This window comes from Dendrobates tinctorius, unplaced genomic scaffold (assembly GCF_039654945.1).
Source record: "Dendrobates tinctorius isolate UK_male_01 unplaced genomic scaffold, ASM3965494v1 ptg000058l, whole genome shotgun sequence".
In the NCBI taxonomy this organism is placed as follows: domain Eukaryota; kingdom Metazoa; phylum Chordata; class Amphibia; order Anura; family Dendrobatidae; genus Dendrobates; species Dendrobates tinctorius.
This window is the reverse complement of record NW_027361726.1, coordinates 22913081-22939461: the sequence shown is the minus strand read 5'-3', so window position 1 is coordinate 22939461 and position 26381 is coordinate 22913081. Positions and strand designations below refer to the sequence as shown.

The 26381-nt window shown below is 47.3% G+C and overlaps 1 pseudogene; it reads right to left on the bottom strand.

Annotated features, from left to right (window-relative positions):
• Positions 1-26381, bottom strand: part of LOC141092208 (serine/threonine-protein phosphatase 4 regulatory subunit 3-like) — a 50660-nt pseudogene that overhangs the window by 7718 nt on the left and 16561 nt on the right.

The following is a 26381-nucleotide window of genomic DNA, read 5'->3' as shown; positions in this document are numbered from 1 at the left end:
GTAGGCTGGCGTCCGCCGAAGCGTAGGTGTGGACCCTGTAAAATTTGTCGAACGTGTGAATGGAGGACCAGCTTGCCACTTTGCAGAGTGGATGCCCCCGGTGGTGTACTGCCCAGGAGGCGCCCACTGCCCGGGTAGAGTGTGCCTTAATCCCAGGGAGAGGTGCTCTGCTCTTGATCCAGTATGCCTCCAAAATTGCTGTCCAGATCCAGCGAGCAATTGTAGCCTCAGAGGCCGGAATGACAAAGAGAAAGTCTGTCTTCTGAAAGGGGGCGGTCCCAGCCAGATAGACCCGTACCGCCCTGACCAGGTCTAACCTGTTCACTGAACGCTTCATAGAACGAGTCCGAGTCGGGAAAAAGAAAGGGAGGACAATATCCTCATTTAAGCGAAAACCGGACACCTGGTGGAGAGCCTGCAAGGGGGGGGCAACAGCAGGAAAGGGCCGTCAACTTCGAGATGCGTAGGTGATGGCCACAAGAAACACAACTTTCCAAGACAGGACAGAGAGACACCCCAAAGTGGTTCAAAGGGAGAACCCCTAAGGGCCTCACGAACTAAATTGAGATCCCATAGGTCCACCGGTGTCCGGTACGGCGGCGCAGCGTGCGCTACCCCCTGGAGAAATGTTCTGACCTGAGAATGGGAGGATAAGTTCTTTTGAAAAAGATTGGAAAGCGCTGACACCTGTCCCTTTAGTGAACTTAAAGCAAGGTCCGCATCAAGTCCCGCCTGCAGAAACACCAAGAGAGAAGTGAGAGCAAAGGACATTGGTGCGATGTGGTTAGACTCACACCAGCGGAAATAGGCTTTCCAGGTCCGATAATAGACCCGAGATGATGACGGCTTCCTAGCTCGAATAATGGTCTGAAACACTGGATCTGAAAACCCAGATGCTCTTAGAACTGCGGTCTCAACAGCCACACCGTTAAATCGAGCGACTGAAGTCTGGTGGACGATCGGCCCTTGGGACAGAAGATCCAGTCTGTCTGGGAGCCTCCAGTGAGCGTCTGCTAGAAGATTGATGACCTCTGCGAACCAAGACCTCCTGGGCCAATCCGGTGCCATTAGAATGACCAGCACACCTTTCGCCTTGATCTTTTTCAACAGCCTAAGGAGGGGAAAGGGAGAGAACATATAGCGTGTGGCAAACTGTGACCAGGGTATCATCAGAGCGTCAGATCCCACCGCGAGAGGATTGCGGGACCTAGACACGAACTGTGGAACTTTCCTGTTCAGCCAGGATGCCATGAGGTCTACATTCGGAGTGCTCCATCGAAGACAAATTTGATGGAAGACTTCCTGGTGTAGAGACCACTCTCTCGCTGCAAGACGCTCGCGGCTGAGAAAGTCGGCGGCCTAGTTATCAATGCCGGAGATATACACTGCAGACATCGCCGAAACAGTTGCCTCTGCCCAGTAGGAGAATTTTGGATACCTCGGCCATAGCCAAAGGACTCCGGGTTCCTCCCTGGGGATAGACATATGCCACCGCCGTGGCATTGTCTGCCCGAATTCGAATTTGGCAGGCCCCTGAGAAGTCTCTCCCCGTGGCGGAGTGACAGAAAAATGGCCCTTATCTCAAGGATGTTGATCGGCAGGGAAGATTCCTCTGCCAACCAAGGTCCCTGGGCAGTCAGATTGCGGAAGACTGCACGCCACCCGAGGAGGCTGGCGTCCGTCGCCACCACCTGCCAGTGAATAGAGAGGAAAAACCGACCCTGGAAGATGAAAGGGGAAGACAGTCACCAACTGAGAGACTTCTGGACTCAGGAGAAGATCCGAACCGGCTGATTTAAAGTGAGAACAGATCTGTTCCACTGTGGTAGGATGGCCTACTGAATCGACCTGGAGCGGAATTGCGCAAAAGAAATTGCCTGTGACGCTGCTACTATCCTTACCAGAACCGCCATGGCAGAGCGGATAGAGGCCGAGAACCGAACCCTGCAGAGAATGAACCCCCCCCCCCGGCTGGAGGGTTTCTCTCTTTAATCTGGGAAGGAAAACCGTTGCCAGATGGGTGTTAAACAGCATGCCTACAAAAATGAGGCGCTGAGTCAGGACAAGACAAGAATTCTCCCTGTTGATTAGCCAGCCAAGTCGAGAGAGGGTTTCGAGAACGATGGGTAGACTCTCCTGGGCCTAGTAAAGGGACGGAGCCTTCATGAGAATGTCGTCGAGGTACGGGATGCGCACTAGACCTCTGATCTGCAGAATGGCCAATGCCGCTGCCATGAGCTTTGTGACGACCCTGGGAGCGTTTGCAATGTGACAAACTGAAAATGGTCCTGCCGCACAGCAAAGCGCAGGAATCTCTGATGCCCTGAGAAAATAGGGACATAGAGATTGGCGTCTTGTATGTCTATGGAACACAGGAACTCCTGCGACTCCATGGAAGCAATAACTGAAGGAAGGTACTCCATCCTGAAATGTCGCAGATGGACCCTCTTGAACCGCGCCGTCCTGTGGAACGTTCCTGGGCTGGGATCGATAACTCCTGAACTGAGAGAGGAGGCAATGGACGCGAAGAACCCCAGAACCAGAGAAGCATCTCATAGAAGAATCGATTTAGGGGACACAAAACAATATCTATTTTATATTCTGAAGATACAACTTTCCCTGACCCACGCATCCTCCACTGAGGTGAGACAGATGTCCCTGAAAAACCGGAGGCGGCCATCCAGCCTGGGAGAATTCCTGGAATGTGGAAGTCATGCGGAGGAGAACCTGCAAGGTCTAGTCCTGGAGGATCTTCTCTGCGGATTACGGGGACACCAGAAGGGGGTGAGTTTAAATTAATGCCTTTTCCTATCCTGACGAGCCTGAAGCCTCTCCTGGCGGGAGAAAACCTCAGTCGAAGAGAAACGGCGAAAGGGCTGAAACTTACATTTCAGAGGAGGACGGCGAGGTTTGCCTGGAGGAGGAGAGAGCTTGTCCCTTCGGTGGTCTTCTTAATAATTTGGTCCAGCTTGGAGCCAAATAGACGGGAACCCAGGAAGGGCAAATTGGTAAGGAATTCTTTGACGATAAGTCCGCCTGCCACGCCTTAAGCCAAATGGTCCGTCGGATGGCCACTATATTACTGGACGCCTCAGCAGCGCATGAGGCAGCGTTCATGGAGGCGGATACCATGCAAGAGAAATCTGGTCTACGAAATCGGCCAATTCATCCGGTCGGATTTCTGAAAGAATGACCTGACAAAACTGCTTAGCCTATGTGGCTATCGACTTTGACACCCAGGAGGTCCAAAGGCAGGGAACTATGTAGAGGTGGCCACTTCAAAGGCTGACTTTGCAAAGGACACTATAATCCTGTCATTGGAGTCCTTGAGGGATGCCCCATTTGTAAGAGGGAAGACTGTGTTGGTGGACAGTCAGGAAACTGGACAGTCCACGGTCGGAGAAGTCCGGCATGTCTGCAACGGGCAGGAGAAAAGCCCACCTGAAGATGCAGAGAAAAAGGGGGCAGAGTCAACCACCGAGACAAGGCCGCGGAGAAGCCGGGGCTTAGATTATAACCGGCGGCTGACGAGACAGGGAAGGGCGGCATGGAGACCCCTAAAAAAGTAATTCTGCGCCCCCTATCCGCTGGGATACAGAGAGAATAAAGTGTGGGCTACATAAGGGAGGGAAAAAGTTAAAACTCATCTTCCTGTTTCTGCCATCTGCCTAGCAGATAGATACTTCTCTTCTTTATCTTCTTCCTTGTCTACATCTTCTCCTCTATCACCTCTGGACTCAGAACCTGATGGAAAGAAGAAAAGAGATGTACCTCTCTTTTTGCAGATGAAAAACTTTCAATAGACGTCCAGGCCTCTTGGGGATGTGGGACGTCCATGTCTCCTGGAGACCGACAGGTTCTGGTGGGCAAGTGGGTAGGAGACGGGGGCCAGGACCAAGATTCAGATCACTTAAACACTCTTCATGTGTTAGGAGTTGGAATTCTGCTGGCTAGACTTATGAGGATACGGGAAGGCAGTTCACGCCGTACTCAGTCTCTACGTGGGAGTACAGTCTGACTGTTCAAACTATATCTCTCCAGAGGTAAAGGAGAAGATCCATCCGAAAAAGAAAAGACGTTACTGGAAAACGACAAAATCGAGGAAGAAATGGGTCTAGTAAAAGACCCAGGTCTACCTCCTACTGACACTAAGCCAAACTGATTAACTTAGTGCCAGTCGGTGGGGTGTACACTGCTGAGGAGCAGCTAATTTTTTTGTGCATTGTGTCAGCAGCATACACCCATGGTTTCCTGTGTCTCCCAATGAAGCGATAGAGAAACCTTTGTTTACAATTAGAGGTCAGAAGTTTCCTGTAGCTCTTGACCAAATTTGCACACACTGCAGCAGGGATTTTGGTCCACTCCTCCATACAGATCTTCCAGATTTCAGGGCTGTCACTGAGCAACATTGAGTTTCATCTCCTTCCAAAGATTTTCTATTGGAGTCAGGTCTGGAGATTGGCTAGGCCACGTTCTGTACTCTTTGCAGAAAAGAACCCCCAAAGTATGATGTTCTCCCCACCATGCTTCAAGGTTGGGACGGTGTTATTGGGGTTGTACTCATACTACTTCTTCCTCCAAACACTTTGAGTGGAGTTGATAATGAAATGTTATTTTTTGGTCTCATCTGACCACATGACCTTCTCCCATGTCTCCTCTGGACCATCAAAATGGTCATTGGCAACTTTCAAACAGACCTGGATATGTGCTGGCGTGAGCATGGGGATCTTGTGTGCCCTGCAGGATTTAAATCCATGACAGTGTAGTGTGTTACTAACGCTAATGTTTGAGACTGTGGTCCTAGCTCTCTTCAGGTCATTGACCAGGTCCTCCCGTGTAGTTCTGGGTGGATTCCTGACCTTTCTCAGACTCATGCTTATCCCACGAGGCGAGATCTTGCATGGAGACCCAGACTGAGGAAGAGTCATCTTGCATTTTTTCCATGTTCTAATAATTGTATGAACAGTTGCTGCCTTCTCCGCAAGTTGCTTGCCTATTGTCCTGTAGCCCATCCCAGCCTTGTGCAGGTCTACAATTTTGTCCCTGGTGTCCTTAGACAGCTCTTTGTTCTTGGCCATGGTGGAAAGGATGGAGTGTGATTGATTGTGTGAGGACAGGTGTCTTTTATACAGGTAACAAGTTCAAACAGGTGCAATTAATTCAGGTAATGAGTCTGTGAGAGAATTCTTGCTGGTTGGTAAGTGATCAAAAACTTATTTCATGCAGTTTATTTAAAAATCCTACAATGTGATTTTTTTTAGATTCAGTCTATCACAGTTGAAGTGTACCTATGATAAAAATTACCAACCTTTCCATTCTTTTGAAGTGAGAAAACATGCAAAATCAGCAGTATATTAAATATTCATTTTCCCCACTTCATGTGCTACCGTAATCCCACGCATGAACTGGGGACGTCACTGACCCTACTCACCTCACAATATGGAATGGATTAGAGCCAGATTACCCCTTTATAAGACATCTCTAACCACTCCACAGGGTAAGTGTTTCATCATTGAGTGCTCACTACTACAATAAGGGTCACTGTTTCCCAGTCTCTTGTCCAGATGGACGGAATAGAGCAGCAATGGCACCAATTTTCTATAAATTTGGGGTGCACCAGGCTTGGCAAACATCAGCCAATGTGTGACTGAAAAATTCAATGTACCTTTGTAGTAATAGCTGCTGTCTGGGGTGTGCTTTTGGAAACGGATCCAGGAGAACCAGGAGATCCTGGAGAACCAGGTGATCCTGGTAAGCTGCTCACTATTGACTGGCTGGTGAGGTTTGTCTTTGTCCCTCCAGAAAAGGAAAGCTTAAAACTTGAACTCTGGCGACTGGGGAGATTGGTTTTTAGAAGAATCTCTTTTCTTCACTTTCTTTCACTGTAAATCAAGATGAAACAAGGGCGATACAAATATTAGAGCATTCTCAGTCTTACCAAATAACATCTATTTATTGAATGCACTAAAACTAATAATTGAAAAAGGGAAAAAAAACAACAACAAAAAATCTTCTAAACGTTGAGTTACTTTCCTTGATTACAGAGCATGAATCATATTCATAAAGCAAGAGTGAGTGCAGAACAAGTCCACTTTTAAAGGACCGGGATTGGGGCTACTGAACCTATGTTATAAGAGGAGACACTCTTATAAATTAAAGAATGTTATCTTATATTTTTGAACACCACATTTCAGCTGAGAAGCTCAGGCTTTATCAAGTCCAAATAAATAAATTTCTATTCATTGAAGCGGAGGGACATTGTAAATGCCTCATAATACCGTGTAAAAAGTTGTTCACATTCATAGAGCAACTCATCAAGCTATGTGAACAGCTAAAAAGCAATCCAGCATTGCCACTCATATCACTGCCATGTTGACTAAGCTCAGGTTGCCCCTCTATGTCCCTCTTCTCCCCCCTTTCCCTTTGCTATTGCTGCTATATTTTGTAAAGTTATTTCACAATGAAACAGGGAACACAGAGCAATTCAACCACTTCTATATCAAGATGCAAAAAATGTCAGACATAGAAATTTATGAAGGGCTGTGTTTCACTGTTATATGTTAAAAAGTTGCACTTTTTGTATGAGCCATACAATATTTTCAGAATTTTTTTCCTTGGCATAAATTATGGAAAAATTTAATGCCAGCAATCTTGACAGCTTTAGAGCAGTGCTTGCAAGCTGAATAACAAAGAACTTGCATGCATGCACGCACTCCTTCCTTAAGAGACCAGCCACAGCTACGAAGCAGTACACAATTATAAAACAATCCAGTCTAGAGGGCAGAGATGGTTTTTTATAAAGAGGTAAATTGCGAAGTTGCTTGTTTTTTCTTTAGAAATGTTTTTCTTTGCAATTTTACCCATGATGATGATGATGGGATAATGCCTTTAAAGGGCAGGCAATTCTTAGTAGTGTTTGTGAAGGATCCCTAATGTAAGGTTGAGCACCTTCATAAACCTTCTCAAGTGCTCTGTAAAATAAAATGGCAACATCCATGGCTAGCTTAATAGACCTGATCTGTTTTTTTCTGCAGCATCAGACGTCCATTTCCATAAGTTCTTACCACAAATGCTGACCAAATAACGTTCCTTGTTCCACTGCATCCACTGTCTATGTAGTAACTTCAGACGAGCCAAATGAAGCCAAAGGAACTGGAGCTTATATCTGAAAGCCAGGTCTGAACTGTTCATGCTCCAATTCATTCTTTGCCAAGTTGAAAGTTAATAATATAAAGATCAATGAGTGACCTTGATAAATATATGGCCTCCTCCACACGTTAATGGTTGAAATGGACAAATACTTACATTTTTTTCTCTCCATGAATTTACTGATGGGGTCCATCAGATCGTCACTGCTCTTTATTTTGTCAGAAGGCAGCACCATTGGATCCCCATCTTCCAGATCTTCTTCATCGTTGTTGAACCACATCTCCTCCTCATCTTCTATAGAACGAGCATCTCTACGGTACCGGTGATTCCTGAGGATGGACCGCATGCTACGCAGCAAACCAACATTAATTAGTTCACAGGTCTAATTAATCCTGTAAAGATGGGGATTGTTGCAAAGAGCTGACGTGTTAAATCTCTAGTGATGAAAATTCGCAACTTTATGGAGTTGCTGATCACGAGTCTAACAAAAGAAAAATCTGTAGGAGGCAGCAGCATTAACAAGGTTTATTACTTTCGGTGCCTTCTCCATTGCTGTATACATAGTGCTAAGAAAGAGCTATGTACACAGTAATAGGAAGCACCACTGACGATTCCACCTCCACACACAGCATGAGGAGACCGGAGCTGCTGGGTCACAGGAGACCCCAAACAGCTCCACTATACAACCAGGAGGCTGCATTTCCCTTATAATTGGGGAGAACACACCTGTGTCAGTTACAACGGCAATAAGGTAAAAATAAAAATATTTTCATGTTTAGTCTTTAATGTCCTATGGGGCACAAAATGTGTAAAATAAATGAAAAAAAAAATGGTAAGAAAATTTAAAAAATGCCACTGTCAATTCAAATCGCTGCTACTGGCTCTGCTTCATAAATAAATATAGACGTGTCCAATAAATAAACACATATTTTCCAGAATGGGATGGCAAATTTTAAATGCATTTTACTGTTCATAACAAAAAAAAAAAAGATATTAATTTCCCTTATGCACTAACATCGCCCGTTACGAGAAGGGAAAAAAAAAGATCATGTGTCATGAAAAAATAAATTAAGTAAAATTGACTTGAATATATGAATGAGAAAACAAGACTTTGGTTACTAACCATAAAATCTGTTTCTCGGAGCCTTCATTGGGGGACACGGGAAACCATGGGTGTATGCAGCTACCACTAGGAAGCTGACACTATGCACAAAAAAAAATTAGCTTCTCAGCAGTATACACCCCACCGACTGGCACTAGGTTAATCAATTAGTGAGAAAGCAGTAGGAGAAAGCAACATGTAAAGAATAACATAGAAGCAAATACACAACGAAACTGTAACAATAGAAAAGAACGTCAATACTGCTGTCAAGCTTGGGTGGAGTCTGTGTCCCCTAATGAAGACTGAGAGAAATGTATTTTACGGTGAGTAACCAAATATCATGCTTTCTCTACCGCTTCATTGGGGAACTCAAGAAACCATGGGGAGGGAATCCTAGGGAGGGAAAACAGCACAACTCCATTCAGGACGGGGAACTATCCACTGCCGCTTGTAAGATTCTCCTACCTAGGCTGGCATCAGCTGAGAAATAGGTATGGACTCTGAACAACCTGGCAAATGAGTGAGTCGAAGACCATGTCGCCACTTTGTGTCCCAACAAACCGCCGTGGCTCACAGCACCTGACAACTGCAGGGAAAGCCAACAATATTGATCAACACGTCCTCAGGAAGGGTACGGGCACTGATGGGGCATGTTACCGGAAGCAGGGGAGCAGTGTCGGGCAGGATACCGGTCTTTGTGCCGGCGCCCAACAAAAATCAAGATGGCCGCTGCAGCACTCATCATGCGGCCAGCGGCCGTGTGGAGCACTCTGGGGGGTCTGATCTCCTGACACTGGGTCGGACCTCACCGGAGAGGAGACTCATCATAATGGAGCAGGCACAGAAGGAGTCGGCAGATCACCCAGGAGCCTGGAGAAACAAGGCACCAAACCACAAGTATATGCACCTGACACAGGGCACAGCTCCACCCCCATCACAGAGGACACACTAAACTCCCTGCTAGGCGAGCTAAAGCAGGCTATACATAGTGACATTACCTCAGCCTTCACTGCACTACAAAAAGACATTGTGCACATAGGGGACACAACAGCCCACATTGAAGAGAAGCTGGAGAACTTCACTACAGTCCACAACCACTTAGTGGACGCTCATAATGAGGCAGATGAGGTCAACGCTCTAAAACTGAAGCTGGTGGACCTGAAGGACCGCTCCAGATGCAATAATCTGCGCTTCAGGGGATACCGGAAAGCGTGGCTCAGGATGCATTGAAGGAGTTCCTAACGGATTTCTTTACCGCACTAGTCCCCGAGGCCGAACAGTGAGACCTCATAATAGACGGAGCGCACAGGATCCCCAAACCCAAAAGTGTCCCCCGCCTCTGCAACCAGGGATGTAATTACCCGGCTTCATTTTTACCATTTCAAAGAAGCCATTAGCAAAGCTGCAGCGGGTGGACTGGGGATCCCGGAAAGGTTCAAGAGCATCCTGGTGTTCACTGACCTCTCCGCCGTCACCCTGAATAGATGGCGGGAGTTCTCCACAGCCACCAAGATCCTACGGGACAACGGGATCGCGTACAAGTGGGGCTACCTGGTGAACCTGATCGTCACCAAGAATGGAGCCACACAGGTACTGACTTCACCCCCGGGAGGCCATGACTCTGCTTCAGAAGCGACCGCTAGCGACAGTGGATGAAGATACCAGCTCTCCACTAAAGAAGAAGCTGACCACCCTGATGAAGGAGAGAACATGAACAAAAAAGTAAAAGATGGGACCTTCTTTTCATCATTGTTTGCAGAGGCACGAGAGTAGAATTTTTCGTTTCTCCCTCAATACCCCCCCCCCACACACTATATACTGGATAGCGGAGCATATCCAGGAGGTTCACTTAGAACCGAACTCTAATTTTAAAACTGATAGTGTTTCACAAATTTAGAAGTTGGTCTTTGTTATTTCCCCTTTTTTCCTAATTGTCTAGTGGTGACACATAGATTTCATCTGTAATTTGTATATGGTTCTTCACATTTCCAGCATTAATGTAAAGGGACTGAATAGTCCGTTTAAAAGAACATCATTATGAAAAGAGGCCCAATCCCTAAAAGCAGATGTATTATGCGTTCAAGAAACCCACCTAAATAGCACTGATGCCCAGAGATTGCAGAATAGAAATTTCCTAAATGTATTTCATTCTCATGCAATTGACAATAAAAAGAGTAGTAATTGTGATAAAGAACACTGTCGCCTTCCAGCTAATCACCGGCGTAGTTGGCCCACGAGGGCAGATACATCATCCTTGTGTGCACCATTATTATTATTATGCATTTATATAGCGCCATTTATTCCATAGCGTTTTACATGTGAAAAGGGGAAATATAGACAAGTATAGTAAACATGTGTAAGACAAGGGACACACAAGTACATAAGGAGAGGGGACCCTGCCCGCGAGGGCTCACAGTCTACAGGGATGGGTGAGGATACAGTAGGAGGGTAGAGCAGGTCATGCTGTGGTTCAGTAGACCGAGGATCATTGCAGGCTGTAGGCTTGTCGGAACAGGGGGGTCTTCAGGTTCTTCTTGAAGGTTTCCGTTGATGGTGAGAGTCTGATGTGTTGCGGCAGGGAGTTCCAGAGTATGGGGGATGCACGGGAGAAGTCTTGTATGCGGTTGTGGGAAGGAGAGATAAGGGAGGAGTAGAGAAGGAGATCTTGAGATGATCGAAGGTTGCGTGTGGGTAGGGATCTAGAGACCATGTCACAGATGTATGGAGGAGACAGGTTGTGGATGGCTTTGTATGTCATGGTTAGGGTTTTGAATTGGAGCCTCTGGGCGATAGGTAGCCAGAGAAGGGCCTGGCATAGGGGGGAGGCTGGGGAATAGCGGGGAGACAGGTGGATTAGTCGGGCAGCAGAGTGTAGGATGGACTGGAGCGGAGCCAGAGTGCTAGAGGGGAGGCCAGAGAGTAGGAGGTTGCAGTAGTCGAGGCAGGAGATGATAAGAGCATGCACTAGTGTTTTTGTGGCTTCATGATTGAGGAATGAGCGGATCCGGGAAATATTTTTGAGTCTGAGGAGGCAGGAGGAGGCGAGGGCTTGGATATGTGGTTTGAAAGAGAGCGCAGAGTCGAGGATCACCCCGGGGCACCGAGCGTACAGGACTGGGGAAAGAGAGCAGCCGTTGACATTGATGGATAGGTCTGGTGGAGGGGTAGAGTGAGATGGGGAAAGATGATGAATTCTGTTTTGTCCATGTTCAGTTTGAGAAAGTGAGCAGAGAAGAAGGCTGAGATAGCAGACAGACATTGTGGGATTTCAGTCAGTAAGGAGGCGAGGTCGGGTCCAGATAGGTAGATCTGCGTGTCATCGGCATAGAGGTGATACTGCAAAACGTGAGATTCTATGAGCTGTCCCAAGCCGAAGATATAGATGGAGAATAGTAGGGGTCCTAGGACAGAGCCTTGGGGAACACCGACAGACGGGGCGAGGTGAGGAGGTGGTGTGTGAGAGGGAGACACTAAATGTTTGGTCTGTTAGGTATGATGAGATCCAGGATAGGGCCAGGTCTGTGATGCCAAGAGATGAGAGAGTCTGTAGCAGGAGGTAATGGTCTACGGTGTCGAAGGCAGAGGACAGGTCCAGGAGAAGGAGGACAGAGTAGTGTCGCTTGCTCTTGGCGGTTAGTAAGTCATTAGTGACTTTAGTGAGGGCAGTTCCAGTTGAGTGATGCGGTCGGAAGCCAGATTGTAACCGGTCAAAGAGGGAACAGGAGAGGTGGGAGGACAGTTCCAAGATATACATGCTGTTCCAGTAGTTTTGAGGCGTAAGGGAGAAGAGATATTGGGCGATAGTTAGACACACAGGATGGATCAAGGGAGGGCTTTTTGAGGATGGGTGTGATTGAGGCATGTTTGAAGGATGAGGGAAAGACACCATTTGTAAGTGAAACGTTGAAAAGGTGTGTTAGAGATGGGATGAGGAATGTGGCCAAGTTAGGGATGAGGTGAGACGGGAGTGGGTCGAGGGCACAAGTGGTGAGGTGTGATCTTGACAGAAGGGTGGAGAGCTGATCTTCTGTCATGGTGGAGAGGCTGGCTTTTGCAGAACAGGGCTGAGCGGCTAAGAGGGGCATTGAGGGCTGCGGGCCAAAGTTTTGTCTGATCATGTCGATCTTCTGCTTAAAGAAGGAGGCAAAGTCTTCGGCAGAAATCAGAGGAGGTGCTGTGGGACGGAGTAGAGAATTGAAAGTGTTGAAGAGCTGTTTAGGGTTGTGAGACAGGGAGGATATGAGAGATGCAAAGTAAGTTTGTTTTGCGGCAGAGAGCGTGGACTTAAAGCTGGCAAGGGACTGCTTGTATGCGTTGAAGTGCTCAGTAGAATGGGTTCTCTTCCATCTCCGCTCAGCGGCCCTGGAAACCTGTCTCAGTTCTTTGGTCAGGCTGAAGGCCAGGGCTGCCTGTTGATTGTTCGAGTTTTGCTCTGCGTGAGGGGGGCAGCCGAATCAAGCGTTGCCATTATTGTGGTGTGATAAAAGGTGGCAGCAGCATCTGTGTCATGAAGGGAAGCTATGTCTGTAAGAGGGAGAAGTGATTAAGAGAGTGATTGTAAATTGAGGTGTTTGAGATTCTTGCGAGGGTGAGCTAGTTTATGGAGCAGGGGTTGCGCAGTAGGAGAGGAGAGGGAGGAGAATGTCAGTAGGTTGTGGTCAGACAGGTGTTTTATGGTGTTTATGTGCACCATAAACAAGACCTACACAATTGTCTCTATTTACACCCCTAACGCCAAGCAGATTCTATTTCTTAAAGACACCTGGTGGTAATAAAGAATAAAAAAGGCATCCTGTTAATTTGCGCAGACTTTAACATCACCCCTTGTCTCAACATTGATAAATCGATACCCCCCTCAAAAGAAAATATCCGATCACTCTCTCAGACTCTTCTAGCGGAAGAATTATAAAAGTCTGGCATGTTCTGCTCGTCTCCAAGCGGAATTACACCTTCTACTCACACTCACATAGAAGCTACTCCAGAATTGATCTAATAGTCATAGATAAATGGTTATTACAGGTAAGGCCTGTTTCACACTTACGTTTTTTGACGTCAGTCAAAATCCGCCAGTTTTAGAAAAAAATGGATCCGCCTTTTTAGGTGGATCCATTTTTTTCCCCCATAGACTTGCATTAGCGGCGAATTTTGACTGACGGTTGACCGCTGCATCCGTTTTTTGACAGATCCGTTTGAATTGTAGTGGTTCCCGGGCGGAGCAGACAGACTTTGAAACGTTTTTTGTAGCGACGGCGTTTTTTTTTCATCTTTGGCGGATCACAAAAAACTGAAGTGTGAAAGAGGCCTAAGCCAAACGGCCACGATAGGGAACGTCACTTGGTCGGACCACGCCCCCATCTCCTGCCAAATTAAAGAGGGATAGAACTATCCAACATATTCCCCATGGAGAGTAAATAACCATCTAATTACATCACATAAAATTAGGCCTCAAAAACAGGACGTACTAACGAACTTCTTTGCAATTAATAACACACCTGATGTGTCCGTATCTACGGTATGGTGCGCTCAACAAGGTCTACATCCGGGGTAAACTGCTCCAAATAGCGTCCCAAAAAAAAAAAAAAAGCGAGACTACGCCAAATAGAGGAAATTAATCAAAACATAACCGCCACTAGAAGAGACGCACAAACATAGCTCCAGAAACGCAATTTTCCAAAAAATTAAAGAAATTAAAGGTATGAATTATACCAACTACTCCCAACACAAATACGAGCACAATCTATGGAAAAGTAAAGCCAAATATTACTGGCATGGAAACAAAGCGGGCAAAATATTGGCCAACAAAATTAAAGCCAAAATGACCAAGCAAATATGCCACATACAGGACAACCAAAAACCTAAAACATAATATAAAACCCTAGGAAATCGCCAATACCTTCTCACAATACTATACCTCCCTCTATAATCTACAGGAAAATACCGCAATACCACAACCCACCACCAATTAATAAATCAGTTCTTAGATCATGTAAAACTTCCTAAGATACCAGAGGAGGTACTGCATATATTAAATCAACCAATATCCCAAACAAATACAGCAAATAATTGGAGGAATGAAAAACAACAAGTCCCTCGGCCCTGACGGACTAACAAGCGAATACATCAAAACATTTCAAGACACACTAATCCTTCACATGACGTCAATTTTCCAAAATTTTATGCAAATCGGAAAAATTCCAAAAGAGATAATACAGGCAACAATTATACCCATCACAAAACCAGAAAAAATCCCTGATCAAACCGTCAAGTTTAGGCCAATTTCATTATTGAATAAAAATCTTAAAATCTATTCCAAAATCCTGGCTAATAGGATCTCAGAAATAATCCCGCATAAAGACCAAGCGAGATTTGTTAAGTCCCAACAGACCTTGGATGGCAAGAGGAGGATGATCGATATCATCCATATGGCCGGAGGGAGACAGATCCCCTCTATGCTACTCTCATTGGATGTCGAAAAGGCATTTGATCGGGTGCATTGGGGGGGTTCTTGTTCGAAATGCTGTCATAGATTTGGGTTTGACGGTAATATACTTCGAGCGATTACCCCTCTATACTCTAACCCGTCAGCCTCAGTTCTTATTTCAGGAATGATGTCAGATATATTTGATATCACTAATGGAATGAGACAGGGGTGTCCACTCTCACCCCTAATATTTGCGCTAACAATCGAATCCTTAGCTGAAAACATTAGATGACATCCTGGGATAACCGGTATTAAAATTGGTAAAGTAGAGCACAAAATCGGGCTATTCGTGGACAACATTATTTTATCCCTTATCAATCCCCAAGAGTCGTTCAATAGCGTAATGGAAGTAATAGACTCTTTTACCCAAGTATCATACTATAAGTTAAATATCCCCAAATGACAAATTCTGAATCTAAAGGTACTGTCACACTTAGCGATGCACCAGCGATCCCGACCAGCGACATGACGCGGTCAGGATCGCTGGTGCATCGCTAAGTGGTCGCTAGTGAGCTGCCACACAGGCAGATCTCACCAGCGACATCGCAGGGGTCGGAGGTCGCTACTTACCTGTCAGACGAGGCGATCCTGACGTCCTCCCGCCTGCGTCCACGCGCCACTCGTCTCCACAGCAGGAAGCTGATGACGAGAAACGGCCCTGGACGTTCTCGCGCGATCAGCGATAACCAGCGGGGAGCCGGTCGGAGGTAAGTATCAGACATAGCGATATCGCTAGCAATATCGCTATAACGTCACAAAAACCAGTGACATTATAGCGATATTGCTATCGATATCGCTTAGTGTGACAGGCCCTTAACGCCCTATATGTGGGATAAGGATAACAGACATTGGATAGAAATCGAGAAAGATTTCACAAAAGCCTCAAATGTTGAATCTTTTTCTTTACTCGTATATCATCACCGGGCCTAACCCCGGCGATCATAAAAAATTGTGTCTGCCACCAACGGTGAAAGCAGCGCTGGGAGTGTGGAGGATTCGGTGAAAGCAGCGCTGCGAGTGTGGAGGATTCTAAGGCTACTTTCACACATCAGGTTTTCGGCGTCAGGCGTGATCCGGCGTCGTGCCGGAATGCCGGATCCGGCAAATGTTTTGTAAAACCTGATGTGCCGGATCCGGTTTTCTGCCGGATCCGTCTTGTTCTTGACAGACAAAACCGGATCCGTCTCATCCGGTTCATCCGTTTTTCTATCCGTTTTTCGACGGATTACGCCGGATCTGGTTTTTAAAATTGACCCTTGTGGCCTTCCGAACGGGATTGGCTACTGGAAAACTATATATAGCATGTTCCTACAGCCCTTCTTTGACAGGTTGTAGAGGAGAAAGTGCAGGTTGGAGAGAAGAGCAAGTTACTGGCGAAGATGGATGTTGTCATTGGAAATATTACCACTAGAAGTTCTGTGACGGTTTCAGTAATGAGGGACAATTTTGCACTATACTTTATGTCACCTCAAGGCAGAGTACACTGGCAGGATGACAGAGTGTGAAAGATTTGTGCCCTAACCAAACTTGTGCCCTAACCTTCTGGACCAACAGTATATACCTTTGCCAACCAAAGTTGGCTATCTTGTCATGGTTGTGTTTTATGCAAAGTATTTCACCTTTTAACAAAAGTTGTGTACATTGTTAGGAAATCACCAACAATAAACACAACTTTTCAGGTGAAATACTTTGCTTCAAACACAACCAGGAACACAACTGTGGCAAAAAGCTAAAATTTACCCACAGTTATATACCTGGTTTTGAATACCTTTTTACCTTTTAAATACCCTGTATTTAACCTTTTTTTTAAACATATTTCGCCGCAGAAAGAAATGACAGACAACCAGTGTAAACAATAATTTAACTTTTATTTAAAATATTTTTTTTTGTGTAAACTGTTTTTAAAGTTAAAAAAACTTTTTTAATAAAGGTTTGAAACCAACCAAATGGGCATTTTTATTACAAAAAAAACATTATAACTCGGTGTAGTGTGGGGTGGAAATACTGCTGGAGGGGCTGCGGGACACTTCGACAATGGGAGTGTGGAGAGAGGACTGGGATCGTGGTGGGGAAGGAACAGTTAGAGGTGATGGTGTGGAAAAAGCTACAGAATGGGTGGACATGTGGGAGGCAGAAGAGGTGGTGGGCGGTGGAGTGGAGGGTTGGGCAGGGACTGTAGGAGCAGATGATGTTGATGGAAAGTTGTATGGGGAAGGAGTTTGGTACGGGGAAGGAGTTTGGTACGGGGAAGGAGTTTGGTACGGGGCAGGTTGCTGGAAGTGGGGAGATGTCTGGTACTGGGGAGGTTGCTGGTACTGGGAAGGTTGCTGGTACTGGTGAGGTTGCTGGTATGTAATAGGAGGGGGAGGATGGAAAGTGGCTGGAGGGGGTGCAGATGTAATAGGAGGGGGAGGATGGAAAGTGGCTGGAGGGGGTGCAGATGTAATAGGAGGGGGAGGATGGAAAGTGGCTGGAGGGGGTGCAGGTGGAGGAACTACAGTGGTGGGAGGTGGAGGTTGGGAGGTAACCTGCTGTAGAGCTCCGTGGCACGAATGCATTACATGCATCTGCTGGGTAGGAGATAGTGTTGCCATGCGCTCCACAACAGACCTGAAAAAGGTGTGGTTTGGCGAAGATCTTGCTTCTGAATGCATGGTTTGCAGAAGTGTCTTCACCTCCAGAATGTAACTGGTGGATACAGTTACTGCTCCCAGGGTAACTCTTAGCACTGCTTCTGTACTCAGGACACGCGCACTGGCTCTATGAGCAAGTGTAGTGCGGTGTCTCTGACATTATAACTGACCCTTTCAGTTTTGTTCCATAAGCTCAATGTGGAACAACACACGATGGCCCAGACCCAGCAACAGTTGGTGGTTACTGTGCAGGGGGCTGTCGATGCAGGGGCTTCCGGTGCTGGGGGTAGGGATGTGTCATTAGCGTCCCCCGAATCTCCCGTCAAATTGCCAGACCTTTTCTCAGGGGATAAAAAAGATAAAAAGGAGTTCAGGTCTTTCAGAGAAGGATGCAAGCTTTTTTTTTCTCTAAGGCCCCGCTCCTCCGGGGATGAGTTCCAGAGGGTGGGGGTCATTATTTCCCTACTTCGGGGGGCTCCGTAAGCATGGGCTTTCTCACTGTCTTTCTCTGCTCCTGAACGTATGTCTGTGAATGCATTCTTTGAGGCCCTCGGGCACATTTATGATGAACCTGACCGAGTGCGATTGGCAGAGAACATGGTGATGAGTGTCTGTGAGGGGAAACACTCAGCTGAGTGGTTTTGTTCTGAGTTCCGCCGCTGGGCGGCAGAGGTCTCTTGGAGCGATGCCGCACTCCGAGGACTCTTTCGCAGAGGCTTGTCCGAGCGGCTGCAGGATGCCTTGGCGTTACATCCCCCACCTAACTCTCTCGAGGACGCCATGACCCAGGCCGTCCGGATGGACCGCAGGCTGCGGGCCAGAGGGGTGATGCAGGTGGATACTCCATTATTCCCCAGTGGAAAAGAGACTGCCCCTGAGCCCATGGATGTAGGCGCCCTCTCCCTGTAGGATACGGAGAGGAAACGCCGGAAGGACAAGCAGTTATGCTTTTACTGCGGTAAAACGGGACATTGGAAAAGGGAGTGCCCGAATTGCCCGTCTTCAAACCCGGTCGGCGGGAAACGACTAGGTCTGGGTAGTCAACGGGGAGGCTGCTCAGACCCTCAGGTACCATTTTCCTCGTTTTCTAAAGTAGTACTGCCTGTGGAACTGTTTGTGGATGGTAGTTCTTTTTCCTCTACAGCCTTCGTGGACTGCGGATCATCTATTAATCTTATTGACTCCCAATTGGTCACACACTGCAAGATAGGGACAGTTAGGCTCAAGGTTCCGATCAAGGTGATGGCCATTGACTCATCTCCCCTCACTAAGGAGGGAATTCGCTTTATGTCTGATGTGTTTTCGCTCAGAGTGGGCGCTACTCATGTGGAAAACATAAGTTGTTTTGTGCTGGACAATCTACCTGCAGGGTTGGTGTTGGGCATGCCCTGGTTACAACACCATAACCCAGTTATTAACTGGAAAACGGGGGAGATTGTACAATGGGGGTTTAATGATTTTGAGTTATATGATAAATCCGCACTGCTGGTTGAACCTGTTAAATCTGTGTCTGTATCATCTGTCGAGCTGGAAGGTATTCCGGAATGCCTGAAGGACTTCGAAGATGTATTCTCCGAAAGCGAGGCCGAGACGTTACCGCCACATGGACCCTTTGACTGCGCTATTGAGCTGGTCCCGGGGGCTAAATTACCCAAAGCCCGTCTGTTTAATTTGTCCGGTCCTGAGCACTTGGCTATGAAGGAGTACATTACTGAAAGTTTGCGCAAAGGACACATACGTCCATCAGTCTCACCTGTGGCAGCAGGTTTCTTTTTTGTAAAGAAAAAAGATGGCGGGTTACGTCCCTGTCTCGACTTCCGGGAGCTTAATCAAATTACTGTACGGAATACGTACCCCCTTCCGTTGATTCCCGATTTATGTAACCAACTATCAGGGGCAAAGTGGTTTTCTAAACTGGACCTTCGGGGGGCATATAATTTGATAAGGGTCCGAGAGGGGGATGAATGGAAAACCGCGTTCCTCACGACCGAGGGACTATTTGAAAATTTAGTCATGCCGTTTGGTCTTACCAACGCCCCTGCCATATTTCAGAATTTCATCAACGTGGTATTCTCGGATCTCATTGGTCGTTTTGTCGTTATCTACTTAGATGATAATTTTGATATATTCCCCTGACAAGTATTCTCATTTGGAACATGTACGAACTGTGCTCCAAAGGCTGAGAGAAAATCATTTGTATGCCAAATCGGAAAAATGTGTATTCTGTGTACAAGAGTTGTCCTTTTTGGGGTTAATTGTATCCGGTGAGGGTTTTCGCATGGACCCCAAGAAGGTGCAGGCCATTGCGGATTGGGTGCAACCCCGAGATCTTAAGGGTCTTCAGCGCTTCTTGGGGTTCGCCAATTATTACCGCAAATTTATCCGGGGGTTTTCGCAAGTGGTCAAACCTCTCACGGATCTAACATGCAAAGGTGCGGATATGAGAAATTGGTCCTCGCTCGCAAAAGAGGCCTTTGCGACGCTGAAAAAATGTTTTATGTCTGCTCCTGTGTTAGTGCAGCCAGATCCGTCCAAACCATTCGTCGTGGAAGTGGACGCCTCTGAGGTGGGGGTGGGGGCGGTGTTGTCCCAAGGGCCTGCCACTCTAACCAACCTCAGGCCATGTGCTTTCTTTTCCAAGAAGTTCTCTGCTGCGGAAAGAAATTACGACATAGGCAATAGAGAGCTTCTTGCGGTCAAATTGGTGTTTGAAGAATGGAGGCACTTTTTGGAGGGGGCCAGTCACCCGGTTACGGTGATCACGGATCACAAAAATTTGTCGTACATTGAGTCTGCTAAAAGACTAACGCCCAGACAAGCCCGTTGGTCACTTTTTTTTCCCCGTTTTCAGTTTACAATTACATTTCGTCCAGGGTCTAAGAATGTCAAGGCTGACGACTTATCACGCAGTTTTCAGCCGGTGTCGCCCCCTGAGCCACCGTCCTCCATTCTTCACCCTGGGGTTGTGATAGCAGAGGTCTCATCTGAATTGGAACGGGAGATTCAGGAGGCCCAGTCGCAGGCCTCGGCGGCCAAGCCGGAGGGGAAGTTGTTTGTCCCAGAGCAACTTCGCCTGAAACTCTTACAGGAGTTCCATGAATCCAAGCTGAGTGCTCACCCTGGTATTTCAGCCACACGTCTGGCGGTGGCTAGGATCTTTTGGTGGCCTACCCTTGGTTCGGACATAAAAAAATTCATTGCTGGTTGTGGGGTCTGAGCTCGTTCTAAAAGCTCTCATAGCCGGCCGGCAGGGGAGCTGATACCCTTGGCAGTGCCCGAAAGGCCATGGACTCACTTATCCATGGATTTTGTTACCAATCTCCCTCCATCTAAGGGTAATACAGTGGTATGGGTAGTGGTGGACAGGTTTTCTAAGCAGGCTCTTTTCGTACCCCTGTCCGCACTACCGTCAGCTGAGATGTTGTCCAGGTTGTTTGTGCAGCATGTGATCCGGTTGCATGGGGTACCCCTGAATGTGGTGTCTGATCGTGGTGTGCAGTTTGTGGCTAAGTTTTGGCGTGCTTTCTGCAAAAAATTAGGTATGTCTCTGTCCTTTTCGTCTGCAATGGGCAGACGGAGCGCACTAACCAGTCCCTGGAACAGATCCTCAAGTGTCTAACCTCTGCTAGACAGAGTGACTGGTGCGATGCACTGCCGTTGGCTGAATTTGCCTTCAATAGTCGGGTGAGTCAATCCACTGGTAGGTACCCTTTCTTGATTAACTATGGGTTCAGTCCTCATTTTGGTGAGTTTTCTCGTCTGGATTCGGGGTGCCCCGGGGCTGAGGACTCTGTTCAGCGGCTAAAAGATACATGGGCAGAAGTCCAGCGGCGTATATCCAGGTCTCAAGGCAGGTATAAGTTTTTCGCGGACAGGAAACGAACACCTGGTCCCATGTTTCGGGTGGGAGAGAAAGTTTGGCTCTCCACGCGAAACATTAAGTTAAAGATTCCGTCAGCCAAGTTAGGACCCAAATTCATTGGCCGTACAAGATTGTGGAAAAGATCAATCCAGTGGCGTATAGGCTGTGCTTTCCACCCTCTTTCAAGATCCCTAACGTCTTCCACAAATCTCTACTGAAACCTTTTGAAGCAGTCCGGGGAGACTCCGAGTCTACTGCTTCTCCTGTTTTGGTTGAGGGGCAGGTGGAGTACGAGGTTGGTCATATGGTAGATTCCAGGTTGGTACGGCGGTCGGTACAGTACCTGGTTCATTGGAAGGGGTATGGACCGGAGGACAGGTCCTGGGTACCGGCCCGGTTGATGCATGCTGATCGCCTGGTACGGGCTTTCCATGCTAAGTACCCGGGCAAGCCTGGGGGTCCAGAGGCCCCCCGTTGAGAGGGGGGTACTGTCATGATCTCAGTGCGGGTTTGACTCGCACACGTGGGGTTAATGTTTGGAACCAGTGCTGATGACTGGCATTTCTGGGGTTAAAGGTTGTGATCCCGATGCAGGCTTACCTGCACACCTGGGGCTATGATTGTGGCCTCTCCCTGGTTCTGGGGGAGGCTTCTTATAGCCTCAGGACGCTCCCATCCCTGTCAGTTATACTTTCGCCCTTGGCATTGTGTGGTGACCCCTGAGTGTGTTAGTGCTGTGTTCTGGTTACTTGATTCTCTGTGTATGACTCGGTCTGTTCCCTGGATATCGCTTTGGATTCTGCGTGGTACCTTATATGTCTGTTTGGTTTTGATCTCTGCTTGGCCCTGATTATCCACTCTGTCTCATCCCTGGTACTGTACGGTGATCCTGTGTATGACCTTTGGCTTTGTCTGACCTCCCGTCTGTTTGTCCCTCCTGTACTTCGTTTGCCCGTACTGTTGTGACCTCCGTTTTGCCTGACTCTGAGTTGTTGTATGGTGTACTGTCATATCTGAAAGCAGGACATTAAGCCCCGCCCCCTTGCAGTCACATGACCATAGGTCCCGTGCAAGCTTGTGCATTTTCAGTGTCCGCAGGTCCCGTGCCTCTTTACTTTCCAGCGCTGACTGGACCCTGACACTATTAGTTGAAGCACGCTTTGTCACCTCTGCTGCCCTGCTCCCCAGGTAACTCTTAGCACTGCTTCTGTACTCAGGACACGCGCACTGGCTCTATGAGCAAGTGTAGTGCGGTGTTTCTGACACCCCTGATGAAGCGACAGCAAAACATGTATAGCTTTAAACCTCAACTACAGAAAAAAAAAATTGCATGGTCAGGAATGGAAGTAAATGGTACAGTCTTGAACTAGTGAAGAAAATGCACTCAGCATTACTAAATGAATTTCTGGTGTTAGTATGAAGTAGATTCACATCCGTGCTACGCCAGCAGATTTCTGCATGCTGGACCAAATAGAGTGTAAACTAAAAGCAATAAAATACATACAGATGACATTACATAATCCTCAATAACACGGCTCTTGAACACAAACCTGTCAAGTTTGGGGTTGTCTTGTCTTTCACGTTGCTGATCATATCGCTGCTTAAGTCCTTTGAATGTCTGTACATAGTCCACATCCTCTAATGCTTTCCAGTATTTCTCAATGACATGAGCCGTTAATGTTCTGACGTCCTCCTGTAGGTGGGACAGGAATCGTATTAATCAATGAGGTGTAGGGAGCATGGATATTCATGCAATATGGCTTTTACTTTCCATTTCTCGTCAATAGCATTGGGGGGGGGACAAGACTGTGGTTATAACCTTTGTCACTAGGAGGCTCTACATTCTTTAAAAAAAAAAAAAATGTTGACTGTCTTGTAGACAGGTCTGTTTTAGGCTAGTAGGAGGCATACGAGACTACCATCAGGTCTTCTGCAGACTTCTTTCTTTCTCTGTGGGGTACTAATATCCCCCCACCTTGTATTCACCATTCCAGGGAGGACAAAAAGTGCGCCTAACAGTAGTTTACTTCAGCAAATGCCATTTAGTGCCAGTCACCAATCCACCAGATTGCTTCCATAGTGGCGTGCAGGTGTCCCAATGATCCATGAGAATACACTGAAAGATTGACCTTGTGGGTATCTGATGATATTCAAAATGCCCTCCCCACCAACAGTTCATCCTGCCACTATCTTTGGGTTTGCTACAAGTTGTTCCCTGGGGTCGCCCTCCTTATTTCCTCTGTGCCATCAAAACTCCCCCCAGTCCTTTGTTTTACAGCCATCTTTGTTGTGTTCTGTACTTTTTTACCATTTCTCCTTGCGATTCTGGGGCCTATTTTGTGCTTTTTCCAGGAGGGGCTTTTGGTTGGCGTTTACGGAGCCTCTACCTGGTCCCTTCAAATCCGTGGCCTTTCCTTTCCAGCCTCTGGGTGGCTTCTGCTCTAAGCCAAGGAGCCTTAGGCTAGGTTCACATCGCGTTAGTACCATCTGTTTAACGTATGCGTTAAACGTATGCGCTAGAGATGATGTTCTTTTTGGTCTTTTTTTGACCGATAGTGCTAACGCATGCGCCAACGCATGGTAGCATTGCATTAGCATGCGTTAGCAACAGAGGTCTATGCACAGTGAACGCGTCTGTTCGCTGTGCGTTAGACGTAACGCACGCGAAAACGCGGTAGACCGCGTTCGAAGGTGCATCACAAAGTAACGCATCATCGCTAACGCATGCCGATTTGGACATGCGTTAGGGTGCTTTACGATAATGGCTGGCAATGGGTGAGTTAACGCATCTGTTACATAGCGTTAGTGCTGCTTAGTAACGGATGTGGATGGCACCTAACGCGATGTGCACCCAGCCTTACTAATCAACCCCCCAAGCTTAGAAATAAGTCTGTGGACTAGTTGAATAATTTCATCCGTCTCATGTTTAGACTCCACAGAGACCTTCTTTACTAGTTAACAGCCATTGCTCTACATGGCCAGAGTTCTCGCTGTTCTCTTCTCTTTTCTTCTGCCCAGCGTTCTCAAGTGGGCCAAGGCAAAACATATTCCAGAGATCAAAACAGCGCTACACAGTGTTACACCGCTCCGCCATACTCACCCGGCCTCCGCTCCCACGCCGCAGTCGCCCTCCGCTCCCACGCCGCAGCCTCTCTCCACCCGACGGCCGCGGCGGTCACCTGAGACAGGCCTGCGACCGATGCCTTCCCTGCATGCTATGCGCATGCGCCATAGGCCGCGGCCGCGCCTCCTTCCTGCTTCTTATGCTCCGGCTGTGCCCTGACCCGGAAGCACCTTTGGACCAATGGCTGACCAGACGGGGCCATATCAGGCCGCTTCCCCCTGAGGGAGGCGCCTGATCGTTGTGTTTCCTGACACTCTGGCCTCGCTCCATCGTGCACACTCTGCTCCTGCATTTCCTGTCTCGGCTGCTCCTCACAGCAGCTTCTCAGTCATGCTACCCGTGTTCCTGGTTACCTACTCCAGTCCTGCCTTCAGTGTTCCTGTCATCCTACTCCAGTCCTGCCTTCTGTGCTCCTGCCGTCCTACTCCAGTCTCAGTCTTACTCCGGTCCATCCTGAGCCGCCCCTCTCGGTACCGGCTACCGTGGTACTCGAACCCCTGGGCCTGCTCCTAACGGTCCCTGTATAGGGGTCGGTTCCACCTGGCAGCTCGCCCGGGGTCCCTCGGTGCCACGGTCCAGAGGGTCCACTCTCGGAGTTTCCCGCTCCAGACCACCCGCGCTAACACACAGGACTCTGTACTCCAATCTTATTCCAGTAGTTACAGATGCTCCATGACCACTCTCTTCCCAACTACCTTTTATAAGCTTCTCTGTTGCATCCTAATAGTCCTCAGTTGTGTTTAGCGGCGTGCCTATTGAAGGTGAGGCTCTGAGATCAATATCTGACTTTGTTGAGCAAACCATGCTGAAGGCTTTAAAGCTGCAATCTTCCAATGTTTACCACCAGACTTGGAGTTTCTACTTTAGCTGGTGTGATAAGAGGAACTTCCATCCTAGGGTTTTCCCCATTTGTAGGATTACTGCCATTCTACAGTCAGATATGAATGTAAAACTTGCCTCCTTAAAATGGGCAGTTTTTGCCTTTTTCAGTGTACAATAGCTTTTCACAAACAGGTCAAGACCTTCTTTTCATGGGTTGGATCATTGCGCCCCTTTTAAAGGCATCCTGTGGAGCTTCACCTTGCCCTGTCTTTGCTCACGGAGTCTACCTCTGCGCAGCTTTGTAGAAGCTACCCAAAGTTCCTGTTGTGAAAAGTGGCATTTCTGGCGGCTAATACCTCCTTTCATAGGATATCTGAGTTTGCTGCCTTTTCTTACAGGGCTCACTTCAGTGGTCTCCATCAGGACAAGGTGGTCTTATGCCAAATGCAATCTTTTTTTTTTTTTTTAAAGTGGGTCTCCAATTTCCACATCAACGAGGATATCGTCCTCCCTTTTTGCTCAACTCATGTTCAACCCATTCTCTCTCGACCATCTGGATCTGGTCAGGGCCTTTAGGGTCCATATTTTGGTTAAAGAAGCCCGTCAGCTTCCAGGACAACCATTGCAAAATGGATCAGCTTGGCTATTGTGAAAATTTAAAGGCCAGGGACAAATTTCCACCTGGGCAGTCAGGCATCAGGTTTCTTTTTCTCAAGGCTACCACCTGTTTCTCTGCTCACGCCTCAAATTCGACAAGATCCACACTCTGGCTTTTGCCGATGCCGGCATGGGACACAAGATATTGCAAGCTGCTGTCTACTAGGCGGTCCGCATGGTCAGCTTTTGTTTTTCTCACCCATCGCGAGTGCTCTGGAACAGCCTTCACCTACTGTCAAGCCTTCTAATAACAGGGCATATACCCACAGTTCTGAAGGGAAATTATGGTTAGTAAAAAAAAAAATCCAATTATCTTCTTATACTAAATACAACCAGAACTCACCACTCTGACATATTCAAATATTTCTATGATGGCAGAGTTTAGAAGGTTATACCGGGAACCATTATTGAGAAACGCTTTAACCACAGGCTCAAACAGGAAACTTTTCACTATATATCTGTTGTAGAATTCATCCTTCAGACCGACTATTTTCCGCAAGAACCGCAGGGCACCTGAAATAACATGACAGTTATAATAAAACTGGCTTTTC